We start from the raw sequence: 18621 nt of genomic DNA on the forward strand, positions 1-18621 counted from the left end.
ATACAATGTCTGGACATGGCTCCACCCAGAAACTTCTTCCTCACCTTACAACCCCTGTGAGCTGCTGCTCCTCCAATCAGCCTCTCCTGTATTTCAGTATTTTTGAGCTCTGTTTTTTGAGCAGATCCAAATCAAGCCCGATTTAAGGGATCTGAATGGTCCCATCACTTTCAAAAAGTTCAAGGCTGAAAGTAATTCCATACACAAAGAACTTGCTGGGATTTTAAAAGCACCTTTCAAGGGATGGCAGTGCTGTGCCAGGAGAGAAAACTTCAATCTGCTTTGTTGGAATGTGTGAATGTGCAAAAGTGGCAACCAAACCTAAACAAAACTGGGACCTAAAATAACCTCAAACTGGAATTCGACTTTTTCCCCCCTCTTTGGATGAATGTGATCAGCAAGTGTGAGAAACAGGACCTTCATGTGAGCAACCAAAGTCTTAGGGAATGCCAGCAAATCGTGGTTTTGAGCATAAAGACAAAATGAAGCCATTCTGTAAATGGCCCCAGAGCACAGAAAATGCCTGATTTAGCTTCTGCTCAGTTGAGAACAGATGGAAATATTTCGTTTGGACAACAAGAATTATTCCTTGATAATTCAGTATTTCTCCCTAATACCAAGACAGCCTGAAAACCAGTAAGAGCATCTTTAATTTTCCATGAAGTGAGATTCGCACCTGTTGGGGCTCTTTTAACATCATCAGTGATCAGATTTTACATCAGTTGAGTTTCCTGCTCCATGGCACCATCCAAAGCTTTTAGCAGCCTCATAATATAGAATACATAATATATAATATAAAATATATAATATAAAGTATATAAGTATAAAATGCAATAGAGACTATATTATAGATCAGTAATTATAATGATGATGATGGTGATGATTAGTATTATTATTATTATTTTGATATTTTCCACTAGCAGCTTCAAACAACAGTGCCCAGGTCTTTGCTCAACTCAGGTCCTTGCAGGTAACAGTTAACTGGTACTTAGTGGAAGGACTGAATTAGTAAATCTCGAGTAAGGCTACAAAGAGTCAACACAAGGCAGATACAGGCTCCTGAATGATTTCTTTTCTGAACTATAAACATGTCCTCTGCTAATTAGGAATTAGGAATCTGCTTGTGCAGGCAGATGCTCATTTTGCATACTGGGGCTTCACGGCAAAGTGGTGTAAACTTACTCAAGGTAAGAATTTATCCTAAAACACATGTGAAAATGTCTTAAATGGACACACCAAATAACTTGGCTTTCAGTGCTGCAGGTTAGCCCAACTGAGCACATGAATGGTAAAAAAAATTGTTCCTCAGCACCTTCAAGTATTTTAGGCAGCAGATAAAAATGAGCAGCTGAAACCAAGGTTTTTCCCTAACTGACTTTGGGTTTGTTTGTCCAAAGAAACATTAAATACAGAAAATATGAATTTACCTGCAATAACACTGTACTCTCACATTCTCCAAATTACCATCAAGGGCTATTATTGCACCTGTTTACCAAAATATTTTACATCAGTGGCTCTCCCCACTCCATGGAACCACGTCACTTTGCGGCACAATTAACGTGACAGCACCAACATCCCTTCTGCTTCATTAATTGAATTAATTGTCTTGGTCCAAACCCCAAAGCCACAACAAGCTCTACATTTGTTGCAACCACACCCTGAATGGAGCCTGGGCTTTGCAGGCACAGGGTGCCAGAGCAGCTGTGGCTGCCCCTGTGCTGGAACCCTGGATGCTGGGAATTTCAGCCTCTCTGTGCTGCCAGGCACTGACCCCCAGGAGAACACTGCACTGACCTGAGGCGTGGAGAAGCTTCCAAAATGGAATGACAGAACTGGGATTGTGGGGGTGGATTTTGGAGGGAAATGTGTACCACAGGGTGGAAACTCAGAGTTTAAGGGTTTGGAATATAGTAATGTATATTACTATACATTAGTAATATGCTTCTTTTTTACCTTCTTTCTAGATTTAGGTGGTATTGAGTAATTGGATAAAAAGTCCACATTACAAGACACCAGTGGTTAGTTACTGAGTTAAAAGTAATAATAATTTAGGTCTCATTTCTTAACTAAACAGTTTATCCTTACAAGTCCTTCTAGAGAGAGAGATACAGCTCCATTTCCACCTTGTTAGAGTGAAGTGCTGCAGAACTCACACTCTGTGAGACTGTAATTATAAATAAGAACTGATAAACAGCTGAATCCAAACAAAAAATATCATCTCACCATTTAATCCCAACCTTAACAAAAAAGAAACAAAAGATTCAACATTAGAGGTGTGAGGGTTCCCTGGATCCCTGGAAGTGTCCAAGGCCAGGCTGGAGAGGGCTTGGAGCAGCCTGGGATAGTGAAAGGTGTCCCTGCCAGGATTGGGATGAGCTTTAAGTTCCTCCCAACCCAAACCACCCTGTGATTCCATGAATTTCTGCACAATTTCTGCACCTCTGGATAAATTCTGCCAGTAAATTTGATAAAAATCCATTTTTGTAGCTCATTTTCCAGCTGCTCTTTCTCAATACAGAAGACATGAAACCAATGCAGAGGAACAGAATCTTGTTTGAACATTTACTTTCAAATTTTTGTGAGATCAGCAACAGGAGATGATTTGGGAAGGGCCATGGATGTAAGCAGGGGTGTGGAGTCATCCTGAGGAGCAGATCCAACACACCTGCAGAGTAATGATTTTCCCTGCCCAAAATGATTGCACACACAGGCAGGGACTGGAGAGATGATTTTGGAGAAGCTGAGCCAAACTGAAACGTCTCTTCACGCAGAATTGAAAATTGTTTTTAAAATTTCCCACTCTTCAAGAGCAACACTCTAAAAAACTTAATCCACGAAGCTTTTTGGAACTACAGCAAGATAATTTAACACGTTGTGCTGCTCTGAAGTGAAGGTCACACATTCTGCCATCGTGTTGTGCATGAATTTTGATTTCCTCGGCATTATGGTATTTGTCATTCATGGAATCATCTCAGGTTAAGGCAAATGGTGAAATGTTGCATCAGGTTGTATTTTAATAACTGGAACGGAGGATTTCAGGTATTTTGTGCTGTTGCAGAGGCAACATTTGTACATTTACATGCAGTGACTGTTGTATCCAAGGAAAAGCCACTCAGTGATTTACAGCCACAGCACTCAAGCACAATTATCAGCTTTGAAACCCATCAATTTGATTTTTTTCCCCCTTTCTTTCTTGCTTTTAGCTGGCACTAGTACAAGGAGTTCTGGCATAGACTGTTTTCAGTTTGTACACATTTCAAACCAGCATTGATTTCCTGGGACAGAGGATTTAGAATTGCCACGTTCCCTTTAACTGAGCAGGATTTGCAACAGAAAAAGATTTCTTGTATTTTTAACTGTTGGGCTTCCAGCACTCAAAGCAAGGCTCATTTTCTCTTTCCATTAAAAAGTGACTTTTTCTTTATCAAACCACAGGAAAATCTAACAGGGCCAATGTGTCTTCTTTCCTCTTTTTAAATTTAATTAAGTGCCAGGGATATAACTTAACTCTAGGCTTAGTTTTTGTTTTTTGGAAGGGACAAAAAGGAGCAAGCATCCCATTTATTTTTGGTAGCTTTTGATGTTAACATCAACACAATTTAACATATTCTTCTATTTTTTAGGCAAAAAGCCTATTACTGCTCAGGTGCATTCCAAGAGATGCCAGAGAGCTTTCTGGAATGTGAACTGTGAAGTTAGCAGCTACTAAACATCTTTCTGGAAGTGTTCTCTGGAACACTGCAAATCCTGGTGCTTTTAACCACCTAATGAGTTTTCCCAGTGACTCCCTCAGGGATGACTCCTCCTGGAAAATCACCTGTTGGGAGCCTTGGCATCTCCCCTGGGAGGGTGGGGAGGGATTCCCAGAGAAGCTGGGGCTGCCCCTGGATCCCTGGCAGTGTCCCAGGCCAGGCTGGAAGGGCTTGGAGCAGCCTGGGACAGTGGGAGGTGTCCCTGCCCATGGGTTGGGATGATTTAATGTCCCTTCCAACCCAAGCCATTCCATGATGCCATGACAATGTGGGATGTGAAGCTCTGGGAATCCCTGCCCACGCCCTGCCAGCGGCCGTGGTGAAAGCACACGTTGGTGTCCTGCTCCCAGACACCCAAACAGAACTTCCCACTGAAGGGAACCCTCCTGGGGAGCCACCAGGCAGCAGCACAGCTCAGGGTGACCCCGAGGGAGTTAAGGGACACGAGGAAAGCTCTGCTCCCACCTCCCAAATCCCTCAGGCTGTTTTTGGACTGGTTCTGGTGAAGCACTGAAACAGCAGCAGCTGAGGAGAGAGTTTGGTTCCTGCAAAGCCAAACCCTTCAGTCTTGTACCCCTGTCAGAATCCATCCAGAGGTACCACACATGACACCTGCTGACAGCTGTTACACAATTAAATCACCCTCATTAGGCAGCCAGCAGGCCCTCCCACTCTTTATTAGTGCTTAGGAAATGTCAAAAGGAAAAAGCATCCAGGCCCTGGAGATCACCAACCTTTGCATCTGAAACCACACCAAGATCATCCTTTGAGTGAAAAGGAGATAAAACCAAAATTTTTTTAATGTTCAAAGGGTGCCTTGAAGGTGTCAGAGGTTTTCAGCTATTTTAGAGCATTTTCTTTAGAAGCACAGAGCAGGTTTTTGGTTTATTTTATTATTTACTTTCTAGTCTTGAAAGGATCAACTCAGCTTTGTGAGCTTTCAGAAATATTCTGTTTTCTTCTACTGTCAGGCCTTGAGCTGCTGTGGAGCAGGACAAACTCCAGATCCATTTGGACAAATCCAGATGTGCCACGGGTTGTCCCACCACTCACTTTTGTTGGCCAAACCCTGAATTCAGTAATTTCTTAAACTTAAATCATCAAGTTGCAGATGTTACATCAAGATGTACTGATAGAAGAATTCATACTTATTTTCTCTAGACCTTCACAAGAAAACCTCACCAGGAACACCTTCAATACGTCTCCAAATTCTTTGTTTTTTACCTTTTATGGGAGCTATAGAATCATGGAAATGACCAACTGGGATGGCTTCAGCATTGACAGTGTTTCTAGATGAGTTCAAGGACAGGCAAGAAGAAATTTAACTGGTTTGGAATCTCTGTCCTACAGCTCATCTTGCAAAACCTGATGCAGAGTTACCTGAATGTCTGAAAAGCAGAAGGGTCAGGTATGGGGATGAGGGGCCCTTCCAGAATGCAGGAATGGAGCACTGAAATTCAGGAATGGAGCACTGAAATAAATTCAGGAATGGAGCAGTGAAATTCAGGAATGGAGCACTGAAATAAATTCAGGAATGGAGCACTGAAATTCAGGAATGGAGCACTGAAATTCAGGGATGGAACAGTGAAATTCAGGGATGGAACAGTGAAATTCAGGGATGGAACAGTGAAATTCAGGGATGGAACAGTGAAATTCAGGGATGGAGCAATGAAATTCAGGGATGGAACAGTGAAATTCAGGGATGGAGCAATGAAATTCAGGGATGGAACAGTGAAATTCAGGGATGGAGCACGGAAATTCAGGAATGGAGCACTGAAATTCAGGGATGGAGCAATGAAGTTCAGGAATGGAGCACTGAAATTCAGGGATGGAACAGTGAAATTCAGGGATGGAGCAATGAAATTCAGGGATGGAACAGTGAAATTCAGGGATGGAACAGTGAAATTCAGGGATGGAACAGTGAAATTCAGGAATGGAGCACTGAAATTCAGGAATGGAGCAATGAAATTCAGGAATGGAGCAATGAAATTCAGGAATGGAGCACTGAAATAAATTCAGGAATGGAACAGTGAAATTCAGGAATGGAGCAATGAAATTCAGGAATGGAACAGAGAAATTCAGTCATTACAGAGCTGTGTTTGTGATTCTGTGATTTGGGCATGTAACTGAAATGCTTTTTCAGCTCTGCTACCAAGTCAGGACTCCAGGATTCAGCAATTCCAGCTGGACAATCCTCAATCTGTCTGCTTTAAAATCACCTTTTTATCATCACTAAATGACATTTAGTTCACTGCTAGAACACACAGTTCAACCCTAGATTAATATTTTATAAATTCCTATTTCTACCTAAACAAATAGTTTACCATCGTGTCAGTCAGTCAGATCTTTTGTATATTGTGGCTTGGAGTATTTTTTCCTCCCTTTTGAAAATTGTTTTTAAAATTTCCCACTCTTGAAAAGAGTAACACTCTAAAAAACTTAATCCATGAAGCTTTTTGGAACTACGGCAAGAATATTTCCCATTGTTGTAGATATTCCATGAACTTGAATCTAAGGTAGAATTTACTCCAAGGAGCACAGCCCTGCTATTCCAACAAGAAGGAAGAGTCTGTAATCCTTGCAAGCTCTCCTTGCCCCCCTTCCCTTCATCCCACATTTCAAGTTCACTTCCCAGGCTGAGGGGCTAAACTGCTTTCAGCTTCTTACATCCTCTGGATTTAGGGATTGATCACAGAGGAGGAAGCCAGACCCTTCTTTCCTTCCAGCCAGCAATGTAATCCCCGTGACCTGAACCCAAAAATCACTTATGGTTTTAGCTCTTCCCCCAGAATTCCTCCTCACCGTGCTGGAGTTCTGTCACTCCATACCTGCAGTGCAGGCTCTCACCACACAGCAATGCCATTTGATCTCCCTCACAATTTGGTGTGTAACTATTTATTTGGCACAGCACAAGCCTTTCCTTAACAAATGTTTTAGCCTCTGAAAAAAATCTCTGTTTCAAATCTACCACATCGTGCGTATCAGTAATTTAGGGGATAAAAACCAAGGCACATCAGGAGCGCAGCTACAAATGTAGCACTTTATAAATCAAATTTATGCCACAGAGCCAGAGCAGGAGGACACTGGGCTGTGCTCCTCAGCTCCCTGGTTGGGAGATCATTTCCACACAAATGCCTTGCACAAACTTCTCCCAACTGGCATCGTTTTTCCTTTCTGCAAGAAGTGCAAGAAAAGGCTGAAGCACAAGCACAGCTGAGGGAGGAGCACAAGGAATAATGGACTGCAACAAGAAGCAAAAATACAGTTAGGCAGGATTTAGTATGTATAAAAGACAGAAAATACCTCAGTCCAGATCACAGAATGGTTAAAGTTGGAAAAGATCTCTCAAAGATCACCCAGGTGAGAGGCAGGAGAGGAGGAATTTTATATAAAATGAATTTTGTTGCTGTTATGGGTAATTAATATGGAAACAGTTTTCTGGGTGCTGCACTGAGCTCACTGTCAGTCCCAGGCTCTGAAACAAGATCAGGGAGCTGTGAGCAGGGCCTGTGAAAGGTGATAGCCTGGGAGCTGCAGGAAGGCTGGGAACAGTCACTGGGCTGGCTTCTGAAATTCACACAATCCCACAGGGGATGAGCTTGGAAGCCCATCCAGTGCCACCCCTGCCATGGCAGGGACACCTCCCACTGTCCCAGGCTGCTCCAAGCCCTGTCCAGCCTGGCCTGGGACACTGCCAGGGATCCAGGGACAGCCCCAGCTGCTCTGGGCACCTGTGCCAGGGCCTGCCCACCCTCCCAGCCAGGAATTCCCAGTTCCCAATCTCCCATCCATCCCTGCCCTCTGGCAGTGGGAGCCATTCCCTGGCTCCTGTCCCTCCATCCCTTGTCCCCAGTCCCTCTGCAGCTCTCCTGGAGCCCCTTTAGAAACCTAAAAGTCACCCCAGAGCCCTTCTTTACTCTCCCTTGGATGCCTAGAAAAGAAAGAGGACCAGTCTGGGGCAGGAAATCAAATCCTGCAGGGAGCGGATCCAGAGATGCCAGACACAACCACACAAGCCATGCCCAGCGAGGGCCCCGCTCCCATCTTCACTCCAGGACAGGTTTCCCAACAAGTATTCCTGGTTTGAAGGATTTTCTCATGGATGAGCCACACTCCCCTCTTCACTAAAGTACTCGAATATTGATGCCTCAGGTTCAGCTTTTCTATGTTTCAGCCTCTGTGCAGCTTTAGTGTGCAGCTCTGAGCTTCACACTCAGCGCTGCTGAGCTCTGTGCACAGAGCAGGGAGACAAAACAATTCCTGCTCCAGCTGGGGACCAAGGACAAATGATCCAAAGCTCAGCCCAGGAGCACAAACTGCTGTGGAAGATGTTTTACAGCAACTTCTGTGAGCCACAGAGAAGTCTGACAAGAGGATCCGTTTTTACCCCTGAAAGAATTTTCTACCAAGGTCTTTGACACAGAAACCAAGAAAGAAAAAAGGATAAACAAGAGAAACCTGCAGATGCCAACTCCAACGAGCACTTTGTTTGTTTCTCCTGACCAATGAGTAACCTTAGGAGTTTTGTAAGGATGCAGAAAGAGCCTGCATGCTGGAATAAAAACAGTTTGAAGCCTTCTGAAAATGGCGTGTGTTGCTTTGCATTGTCTCCATCTCAGCTACACCAAACAGCGTGGGCTGAGAGAGAAAAACAAGCAGGGTGGGAGTGCCTGGGCTAAAGCTGGAACTGGACAATGAACTGCAAGGTGCAAATGGAGCAGAGCTGAGCCAAGGCAGAGACCCCGGGAGCGCTCGTGCATTTTGGGACCATTTGGGTTCCTCTGGGCTGCAGCCCTGGCTGGGCTCTGGTGCTGCCCGAGGTGGATCCATGGAGGAGATGCTTTGAATAAATCCCTGCTGTATTCTGTGACTCTGTCCAGCCTCTGCTCCAGGGCAGCCTTAAGGCATCAATCTCACTTTGGGCATTACACCTGGGCTCGCAGAGTGTGTTTTTCCAGGGCACAGGTGTGTGGGTCCCATCTCCTGCTCTGGGCTCATCAGCCTCTCCTTATTCCTGTCCCTGCAGCTGCAGCCAGGCTGGTCCTTCATAATTACAAACCATCTTGAAGTGGAATTTTAGCTCCACATTCCTGCAGCCCAAATCAAAACTATTCATGGAGAATGTGTAATTTTGTATTTTAAATATGTTTAGATGGGACCATCATGATAATCTGAGGGCACTGGCCCTCCTGCAGAAACATCTGTGTCAAAGCGGGGACTTGTCCCCTTCCCTGGTCTATTTTTAAAAGCTTGAAATGTATTTTAGATTTTAGATCATCAAGGAAATGCAATTTAAGACGAATCAGAAAAATCAGTTTTATGTATGGACCAGTTCATAATCATAACTTCCACGGAAAAGGCATCAGAAAAAAGCCTTTTAAGTACTAAGAACGAGAAAAAAACTGAATTATGGAAAACCATTAGGTAGGAACCCACAGATTTTATACCCTTGTGCTCAGGAAGGTGCCTGGCTCACCTTTAAACCCTCCAAATACTTTCCAAGAGGAGACTTTGTAAGAGAGCTGGATTTTACAGGATTGCAGGGCTGCAGATCAGGGCTACCCACAGCCTTAATAACAGCCCTGACATGGAAAAACCAGGCAAATACTGATAATATGGCTTTACTGGTTTCAAGTAGCCTGATCAGTAGGTTTTAATCACCTGAATCAGGGATTTGCTAACTTGCTTCACTGGAAGAGAAAAGTTTTGTGGTTTCCAGTGAGTTTTGAAGTGCCCTTTACAGAAACAAAGCTCTTTCTCCCCCATCACCAATTCCCAAGAAGTGTTTTCCAAGGATCACAGTCAAAGTGAGTAATAAATGTTATCCTGATCCAGGCATGTGGGAATCACTCTGATACAGCACTCAGAGGCAGTTTACTCAGCTTTCTGCACTTGAAGTGGTACTATGAGGCAGAGTGGTGTAAAGAACCCCAGCTGAAGGCTGTGTGTGATGGGGATACATTGAATTCTACACTCTGAGAATACAATATCAACTGAAAGCTGCTCCATGAGAACTTCATTGAACACAAAGAGGATCCTCCAGTCGGAACACCCACGTGTCAGACTATTCCTGAGTGCCATTGTGCCTCCTGTCACCTGCTCATTTGCCTGCAGGATCTGTCCTCTGCAAATGTCACTTGCTGCCACTCAAATGCTGAAATTGTGCTGCAGATAAAAAGAAAAACTTAAGGAAAAAAAAATATATATAGGCCTGAACCAACATAAATGTCTGCACTGGCAAAAGTATAAAACTTCCAAATAAGAATTAGCAGCATAAAAAAACGGTGTTGGAATTATCTTGAGGAGGTTAAATATACATTATAATACCTATAATATTTATGATTTTCCTCTGTTGCCTTTTATTGAAGGGGCACCTGTGGCCAGGTTTTGCTGTTCCCTCGTTGGGACAGGAATGAACCAAGAATTCACCAAGAATGAACCTAGAATTCACCAAGAATGAACCAAGAATTCACTCCAGGAGCTGTTCCTGATGAACTATTTCTTGTCAAATCACACAGAGATTCACCAGGGAACACTCCCATTTATGTGGTACACAAACAAGAGCATTTTGTTTTCTAACATCTAGACAACAAGCCCCTCAAAGAGATTCCTGCTGCCATGGAAAATTCACTGGGATCTGTGTCCTGAACACCTTTAGTTCCTGGATTAAGGATTGATCAAAAAAGAGGAGTTATTTTAACTTTTGATGAGTTTTTCAACAGAAACTTGAGTTCATCTTCCCTTTCCCTAAATTCAGCTGTTTTGCTGCCCCTCTCAGAATGGCACCAATAAAGGGAGGGTGGACTTGGGTTGGGTTAATGGTTGGACTCTGTGACTTTAAAGGTTTTTTCCAACCCAAACGCTTCCCTGATTCTGAGATGAAACCTCCAAGAAATGTGATGAATCCTTTGAAGTGATCCAAACTTAGTTTGGGAGGCTGAGCCAAAGCCAACGGTGGCAATTACTGCCCCACCTTGGTGAGACTTTTCACCACTCAGGAATATTTTTCAGGAATGTGGTAAAAAATAAAAATAACCCTTTTTGTGTTCAGCTCTGGAGGATCCCCACAGGTTTGGAGAGGAAGAGAGGCTCTTTTCTTCACAAACTTGCTGTGTTGGATTTTAGAAGCATTCCTGGTTTTAATTTTCAAGCATTTCCCTGGACTGGGATCCTTCTAGGAAAGGGCCAGTTGAGAATCTCAAAAATGATGATGCCTTCCTAAAGCATTTCCATACATTTTTCACCATGATCGTGGCCCTCCAAGGATGTGAATCGACAGGGAGGGGAAAAGAAAACAAAGCTGAAACACCAAATGAAAAAGAGAATCCCTTCACAACCTTTCAGGCCACCTTCATGTAAAAAAAGATAAACTTTTTTAAAGTTTTCATTAACAGCTACATTTTAATTGAGCTTCCTTTTTTATTCCAGAAGGAATTATTAAAACAAAAATCAATGATCTGCATTTGGTGTGGTGGTTCAACAGAAAAGAATAATTTGGTTTATCTTAAGTACTACACTCTACTTCTTTTAAATATCATTTATAATTAATAAATAATGACAGGAGCTCTTGTCTGTTATTTTACACCAGCAGCCCTTTCAGCAAAAAGATGTGGCTGCCACTTCATGGAAGTTTCTTGTGATATTTCAGGAAAAGCTAAGGATGGAGATATGTAACATTTTCTACTACCACAGACTGAAATAATCCAAACCCTCAACATTTTATAGAGATATCCCAAGAACCTCAAAACTTTTTGGAGGTATCTGGGTTGCTGGGTTGTAGGAAGCCAATCTTTAGCTTTGCTAAGAAAAATTAGCTATTAAAAAAATAATTGTAACAATTTTGCTATTTTGTTATGAATTCTAAAGAGAGAGGCACTGCAGGATTAAGAAGTTTTGCATTACTTAAACATTTAACTTTGAAATTACAACCAAATCTCTGAGCTTGATTAATTTGGTTACAATAAAAGAAGTGTTGGGAACATTTCCTTTTGTTCAGGGTTCCTGCTGCTCCAATTTTTCACAATGAAAAGCCTTTCTAGTTGGTTTTATTTACAATATCTGTGTAAGGAAAAATCCAAAACGCCAGCCCATAATTCAGCTTCAGAAGGAGCAGCTGGAAGAGAAATAGGGATCATGGAAAACAAACTTCTTGCAAAAACTTGGCAGAAGTGGTACAAAAATTTCTGCTCAGGCAGAGAACAACTTATCAAATCTATTACATTTCAAATGTACTTCGAAAATTTGGCTCTAAAATGCTCCTAAAAGTTGTGATATTAAAGAGCAACATTAGGAAAATGTCTTTTTTTTAACCCAAATCCTTAAAATAATTTCTCTAGAAAAGAAAAAAAATTCAAATGAAGTAGGTTTCCTTTTATTAAATTTAAGAAGGTAGAATTCGTTTATACCTCACTTTAGAGAGAGCACCTTGGGATTTCACAAACCTCCAAGCCTTTCATATGGAAAGAGGAGAGAGCGAGACAGAAAATTGATTGTTCTCAGAAAAACATCAGAAAAGGGAAGTGGGCTCCAGCTTTTAATGACAATTCAGGAAAAATAGGCTGAGGAGAAAGTGCTGGGAGCCAAGGCTGTCTGAGGATAAGGCAAGGCCAAAGCTTGGGGAGGACAGGGGTGGGAGCGGGGCCTGCAGAGAGCAGGGGGAGCACAGCTCTGTGTGCCACGGGATGGAATGCTGCAACTTGCTCAGGACTGGCCTGGAGAGGCTTGGAGATGAGGATAGCACTGGATGTGCCACGGGATGGAATGCTGCAGCTGGCTCAGGAAGGGCACAGAGAGGCTTGGAGATGAGGATAGCACTGGATGTGCCACGGGATGGAATGCTGCAGCTGGCTCAGGAATGGCCCAGAGAGGCTTGGAGCTGGGCATGGCACTGGATGTGCCACGGGATGGAATGCTGCAGCTTGCTCAGGAATGGCCTGGAGAGGCTTGGAGATGGGGATGGCACAGGGCACTGGATGTGCCATGGGATGGAATGCTGCAGCTCGCTCAGGAATGGCCTGGAGAGGCTTGGAGATGGGGATGGCACAGGGCACTGGATGTGCCACGGGATGGAATGCTGCAGCTGGCTCAGGAAGGGCCCGGAGAGCCTTGGAGCTGGGGATGGCACAGGGCACTGGATGTGCCATGGGATGGAATGCTGCAGCTGGCTCAGGAATGGCCTGGAGAGGCTTGGAGATGGGGATGGCACTGGATGTGCCATGGGATGGAATGCTGCAGCTCGCTCAGGAATGGCCTGGAGAGGCTTGGAGATGAGGATAGCACTGGATGTGCCACGGGATGGAATGCTGCAGCTTGCTCAGGAATGGCCTGGAGAGGCTTGGAGATGGGGATGGCACTGGATGTGCCACGGGATGGAATGCTGCAGCTTGGTCAGGACTGGCCCAGAGAGGCTTGGAGATGAGCATAGCACTGGATGTGCCACGGGATGGAATGCTGCAACTTGCTCAGGAAGGGCACAGAGAGGCTTGGAGCTGGGCATGGCACAGGGCACTGGATGTGCCATGGGATGGAATGCTGCAGCTTGGTCAGGACTGGCCTGGAGAGGCTTGGAGATGAGGATAGCACTGGATGTGCCACGGGATGGAATGCTGCAACTTGCTCAGGAATGGCCCAGAGAGGCTTGGAGCTGGGCATGGCACAGGGCACTGGATGTGCCACGGGATGGAATGCTGCAGCTGGCTCGGGAATGGCCCAGAGAGGCTTGGAGCTGGGATGGCACTGGATGTGCCACGGGATGGAATGCTGCAGCTGGCTCAGGAAGGGCACAGAGAGGCTTGGAGCTGGGCATGGCACAGGGCACTGGATGTGTCTGTCACTCAGTGCACAGCACCAAGCTCCTCCCAATTCCACCTGAATTTGCCACGTTTAATAAGATGAGCAGGTGCAAACCCCACTGGTCCTCCCAGGTGTGCAGTGCCAGGTTTCCCTGTTGGATTTGCCCCCAAAACAAGGAAAACCTGGAGCTGCTGGAGAGCCCAGAGGAGCCAGGAGCAGCTGCAGGGCTGGAGCCCCTCTGGAGCCAGGCTGGGAGAGCTGGGAATGTTCCCCTGGAGAAGGGAAGGCTCCAAGGAGAGCTCAGAGCCCCTGGCAGGGCCTGGAGGGGCTCCAGGAGAGCTGCAGAGGGACTGGGGACAAGGATGGAGGGACAGGAACCAGGGAATGGCTCCAAGTGCCAGAGGGCAGGGCTGGATGGGAGATTGGGAACTGGGAATTCCTGGCTGGGCTGGAATTTCCAGAGCAGCTGGGGCTGTCCCTGGATCCCTGGCAGTGTCCCAGGCCAGGCTGGAGCAGCCTAGGAGAGTGGAAGGAGTCCCTGCCATGGAACTGGATGAATTTTAATGTCCCTTCCAGCCCACACCAGTGTGGGATTCTCCAAAACCTGCTGCTAAAGGTGCAAGAAAGCCCAAATTGTGAATTCCATCCGCAGGGAAAGGCCTGAACATTGCTGAGGAAGGAAGGATTGAACAATTAAAGGCAGCAGATTGCTGGTTAAATTCCATTTATTTAATGGAAGGGTTTCTATAGAGGAAAATTGCAATGTTATCATATAATTAAAGATAATGCACAGGGTCTGAGTGGGTGAGGCAGGGTCAGGAAGGTTTGGGAGTATTGGACTACACAGGAATGTGGATTCCATCCAGAGAGCCCCTGCTTTTAAAAATAGATCAAATGGAACAGCAGCAGTGGCTGCAATACCTGCACAGCTGTGAGCACTTTAGTGGAGGGAAAAAAAAGAGTACAAAATACAAGTTAAGATACTGAGAATGAGAACTAAATGTTTTTTGGAGTTCACTGGAGCATCCTGAGGTTTATCCACATGTACATATTAAAACTTTCAGGAAATAACCAGTACAACATGAACCTTACAAAGAAAAGTACTTTCCCTGCCCTAGTTTTTCACGTAGAAAAAAAGGGTGTTTCAGAACCCAAACACAGACTTTGATAATTATTCCCCCAAAACATTTGGTTTTCCAAATGGTGCAGATTCCCATTTTAGAACAAATGAAAACATGCAAAGGTCTGTCCTGGAAGGGAAAAGTGACAACCCAACAAACCAACCCTCAGTGAGGCAGAGGCATAAATCACCTCTCTCTGATTGTCTATAAATTGGAAAAATCTTCCTTCTGAGGGCCAAAAAAACCCCCAAACGAAGGGAAAATGCAAAGGGAAGAGAACTGCCTTCATTTTTCCCCTTCATTTTCAAAGACTCCATAAATGAGACACTTAATTTGTGTGGGCTAACACAGCACTTCCAAGAATTCTCTATTGATACTGCTTCAAAACAGAGATTATATATGTGTATATATTATATATGTATAGGAAGATCTGCATTATAAAGCTTTGCAGAATGAGCCCTTTGCCAGCACATCCTGATTTGACTAAAAGGAGAAAATGACAAACACTGAGCAAACTTTGTATTTCAATCAGTTTTAACTGTGCTGCAGCAGAGCATCACCTGGGCCTCAGCATCCTAAGAACAGCGGAGCTTGTGCTCCTCAAATTCCCACCTCCTAAGAGCCATCCAAAGCTCAGATTTCAGAATTAAGGAGCTTATCCATGAATTTATCCCTGCCCTTACTCAAGAGCATTTTAGAGGCTTCACTTTGAAAAGCCTCAGCTCGAGTTGGTGCCTCCAGAAGTTCAAAACTGAAGCTGGAGCCTCATTTTGGACCTTTCTGCTGAAGCAAAGAAAAGCAAATATGTAAATTCCCAGAGAATTCAAGTGCCCCATTAGGAGCTCAATTATATTCTGAAATGATGTCTTAATTGGTTTGCTCATAGATGAGCTGTACTGCTAACCAAAAATCTACTGCCATAATCAGCACTAAATTTCAGATATTGCCACACATTAAATTAACAGCAGATAATGAGTGGGAAAATTAGCTCTATTTCCATAATAGAAAAAAAAAAAAAGTCCCACATTACCTACGGTGTTTATAGAGAGTTAGTTTCAAAATAGGAAAAAAATGATCCATAAACAAAACTCTCCTGAATATCTTCACATTTATTTGGATCATTTATTGATAATAAATAATACAAGCAGAGAAAATAAATGGCACAGGACACATCCGATTTCTGCTTTCAATATTTAATTTAAAGAAGTCATACTTCTAAAATTCTACAGAAATTTTCAAGAGATTTACCCCTGTTTTACCCTTTTTTCTCCTAATTTTTGTCTTTTTAAGCATAAGCCCCATCCTCAATTACTTTTTAGATTTTAAGGCAGGGCTGCTTCTCATCAGTACCACAAAAATATTTTACCTGATATGCAGTCAAAACACCCATGAGAAAAGAATAAAAACATTAAATTTTAGGAAAATTAGGAAATTTTCCTAAACTTAATTAGGAAAATTAAGTTTAGGATTAGGAAAAATTAATTAATTTTTAGGAAAAAAATAATTAGGAAATTAGGATTAATTGGGAAAAAAAGAGAAGCTAAGGAAGGATGGATATTCCTGGAACTACAAGGAGGAGAAGAAATTCAGCTCTTTCCATGGATATTTATCATTTTTCACTTCAGAATGAATTAAAATTATTATTAAAAAAAAAAAGGTTAAAACTTGGCAGAGTGGTCAGACTCCCAAACTTCAGCTGCTGTTCAATTCTGAAGGTCAAAACCAAACTTATTACTTCGAGATAAATGCATAATGGGGATTATTTGAGTTACCTTTGCTGTCTGAAGGAAACAGATTTCAGAGATCTTGTCTGTAAATGATATAATCTTCAACAGTGCTGCCTCCAGCGACCACCATCGTCAGCAAGGATCTGCAGAACAACACCGGAGCAGAAAATCAGCCAGGAGAGCTAAATGCTGCTTGATTGATTGATTGATTCCAAAGGCACAGTTTCATGCAACACGTGAATTCAGGAGCTGCTGTTAAAAATAAACAGTCACTGCATGGGAAGGGATTGGTCTGCTTGAGGAATATGATAATTACTCTGCATTAGTATATTTAAAAATACACCCAACTTGGGGAATTCACCGTAATACCAAAATAACAACAGCAAGGGTCCCACGAGTTAAAATTGCAATTAAATAAAATTACAAATGAGTATTGAAATGTGACATATTATAAGCACTAATAGATTATGAAAAGTTAAACCTCCTCCCTGGGCTGAAATTAAAGGTAACTTTAAGATAAGGTCACTATAAATGCCAGTTATGATTTTAAAAAATAAAATTACTCAACAACATAACCCCAGAGCATAATTTGTTAGTGCTGCTTTTGTATCTCAGCACTGAAGCTATGGAAAGATAAATATAAAAAATTCAATCACTAAAAACTCATCAGGCCCAAAGGCTTCTGTCTTGTAAACAATTTTTCTTTTTTACTCAGTCAGTTCCACTTGGTTTAGACTTTCTAAGAGCATGGATGAACCCCAAAGCTGAAGCAAAGGAAAACCCTCCTGAGAAAAAACACATTTCAAACCAACTTCTCCCACAAACCAGCAAGTTGTGGAATGGACACTCTGCTCCTTCTAGAGCTTCCAAAAATGTCAAATCCTTGAGGAGAAAATAACTGCCACCAGCGTCTGGAATAAAACTTCCCCCCAGGGAAATTCTGTTCCCTCTCCTTCTCATGGAGACCTGAGAAAGGAATTGGCTGTCCCTGCACCTCCAGGCCTGCCCAGCTGACAATGGAGGGGTCAGCCTGGGGAAAACATCCCCCACCCCAAATGAGCCAGGGAAATCCTAAAAAGCTGCTGGGCAGGCCCTGGAAGCGGCCCACAGACTGGTGAGGAACTTCCAGATACAGGGAGAGGGGCAGGAGAGGAATGGAAAAAGGTTTTTTTCATAACTGAAGGCTCAAGGAAGACCTGGAAGTCACAAAGTTTCTGTGAAACAGGAGGTGCAAAAGATCTGGGGATGAGCTCAGCATCACTGAACCACCCAAGCCAGGACACCAAATGTTGGTGCACTGAGGTCCAAGAGCGCCTGGAGGTGGCACTCTGGTGACCAGGTGGGGATGGCCACAGCTTGGACTCCAAGACCTTGGAGGGCTTTTCCAACCCCAGAACCACTAAACCCAAACCTTTAAACCCACACCTTGTGCAGCCAAAACCTACAACCCTTCAGAATCAGGAGTAGTTAAGGATGGAAAGAGCCTTTGAGATCACCAAGTCCAACCAGCAGCACTTTTTGACAGCTCTGTTGACTTTGGTGTCCTTTATCTGGTCCCTAACTCTAAGCCTAACCCAACAAAGTCCAAGGAACAAACTGGTACAGAATCCTGGGCAGGATCCAACAGCTGATTCCTTTAATGAGTTCAGCACAGAAGTTTGGATCAGTGGCTCCAAAGAGGAAAGCCCACTTGTAAAAAACTGGGAAATGGATTGAGAATTGGGGTGAAGAATGGCATTTTAAAGGGAGAACTCATCATATGGAGCAGCTCTGGGATGATGATGAAATATTTCATTGTGCCACTTTGAACAGATGTTGTTTGGAGTCTCCAAAGTGGTTCTGAGGCTTCCCTTAAAGTGACTTTGTTCACATAATCTGGTGCTGAGGTTTTCTATCAACCGTGCTTCAAACTTCCCATTCAGTTCTTAATCTCCCCACATTTTTTTTCAGTGCCACGAAAAGATCCGTATTTTATTTTTTTCCACTGACAAGTAAATCATTCTCACGTTGCCTTTTGTGTTAATAGATGATATTTTCTATTTTCTTTGTGAACTGCACAGCCACAATCCAGATATTTAAACTCTGCTCCCGCTGCAGATGTTATTTCTGATCAGATTTAATCATCACTCTCAAACAGAACAACTGCAATAATTGTAAGGGTATCATTAATTTTGTTCTCAAAACCTCTAAGCCTTCTCCAAGGGCTTGGAGCATCACAGCACTGGGAAA

The 18621-nt window shown here is 43.5% G+C and overlaps 1 protein-coding gene across 4 annotated transcripts in view; it reads right to left on the reverse strand.

Moving 5' to 3' along the window:
* The window catches only part of MBD5 (methyl-CpG binding domain protein 5), a 122293-nt gene that overhangs the window by 59725 nt on the left and 43947 nt on the right, over positions 1-18621 (reverse strand). For all 4 annotated transcript variants that reach the window (XM_038142892.1, XM_038142894.1, XM_038142893.1 and 1 more), the window contains exon 2: positions 16438-16535. The gene's annotated coding sequence lies outside the window, so the exon portion shown is untranslated. The remainder of the gene's footprint in view (positions 1-16437; positions 16536-18621) is intronic.

Source organism: Motacilla alba, chromosome 7 (genome assembly GCF_015832195.1).
Source record: "Motacilla alba alba isolate MOTALB_02 chromosome 7, Motacilla_alba_V1.0_pri, whole genome shotgun sequence".
Taxonomy (NCBI): Eukaryota; Metazoa; Chordata; class Aves; order Passeriformes; family Motacillidae; genus Motacilla; species Motacilla alba.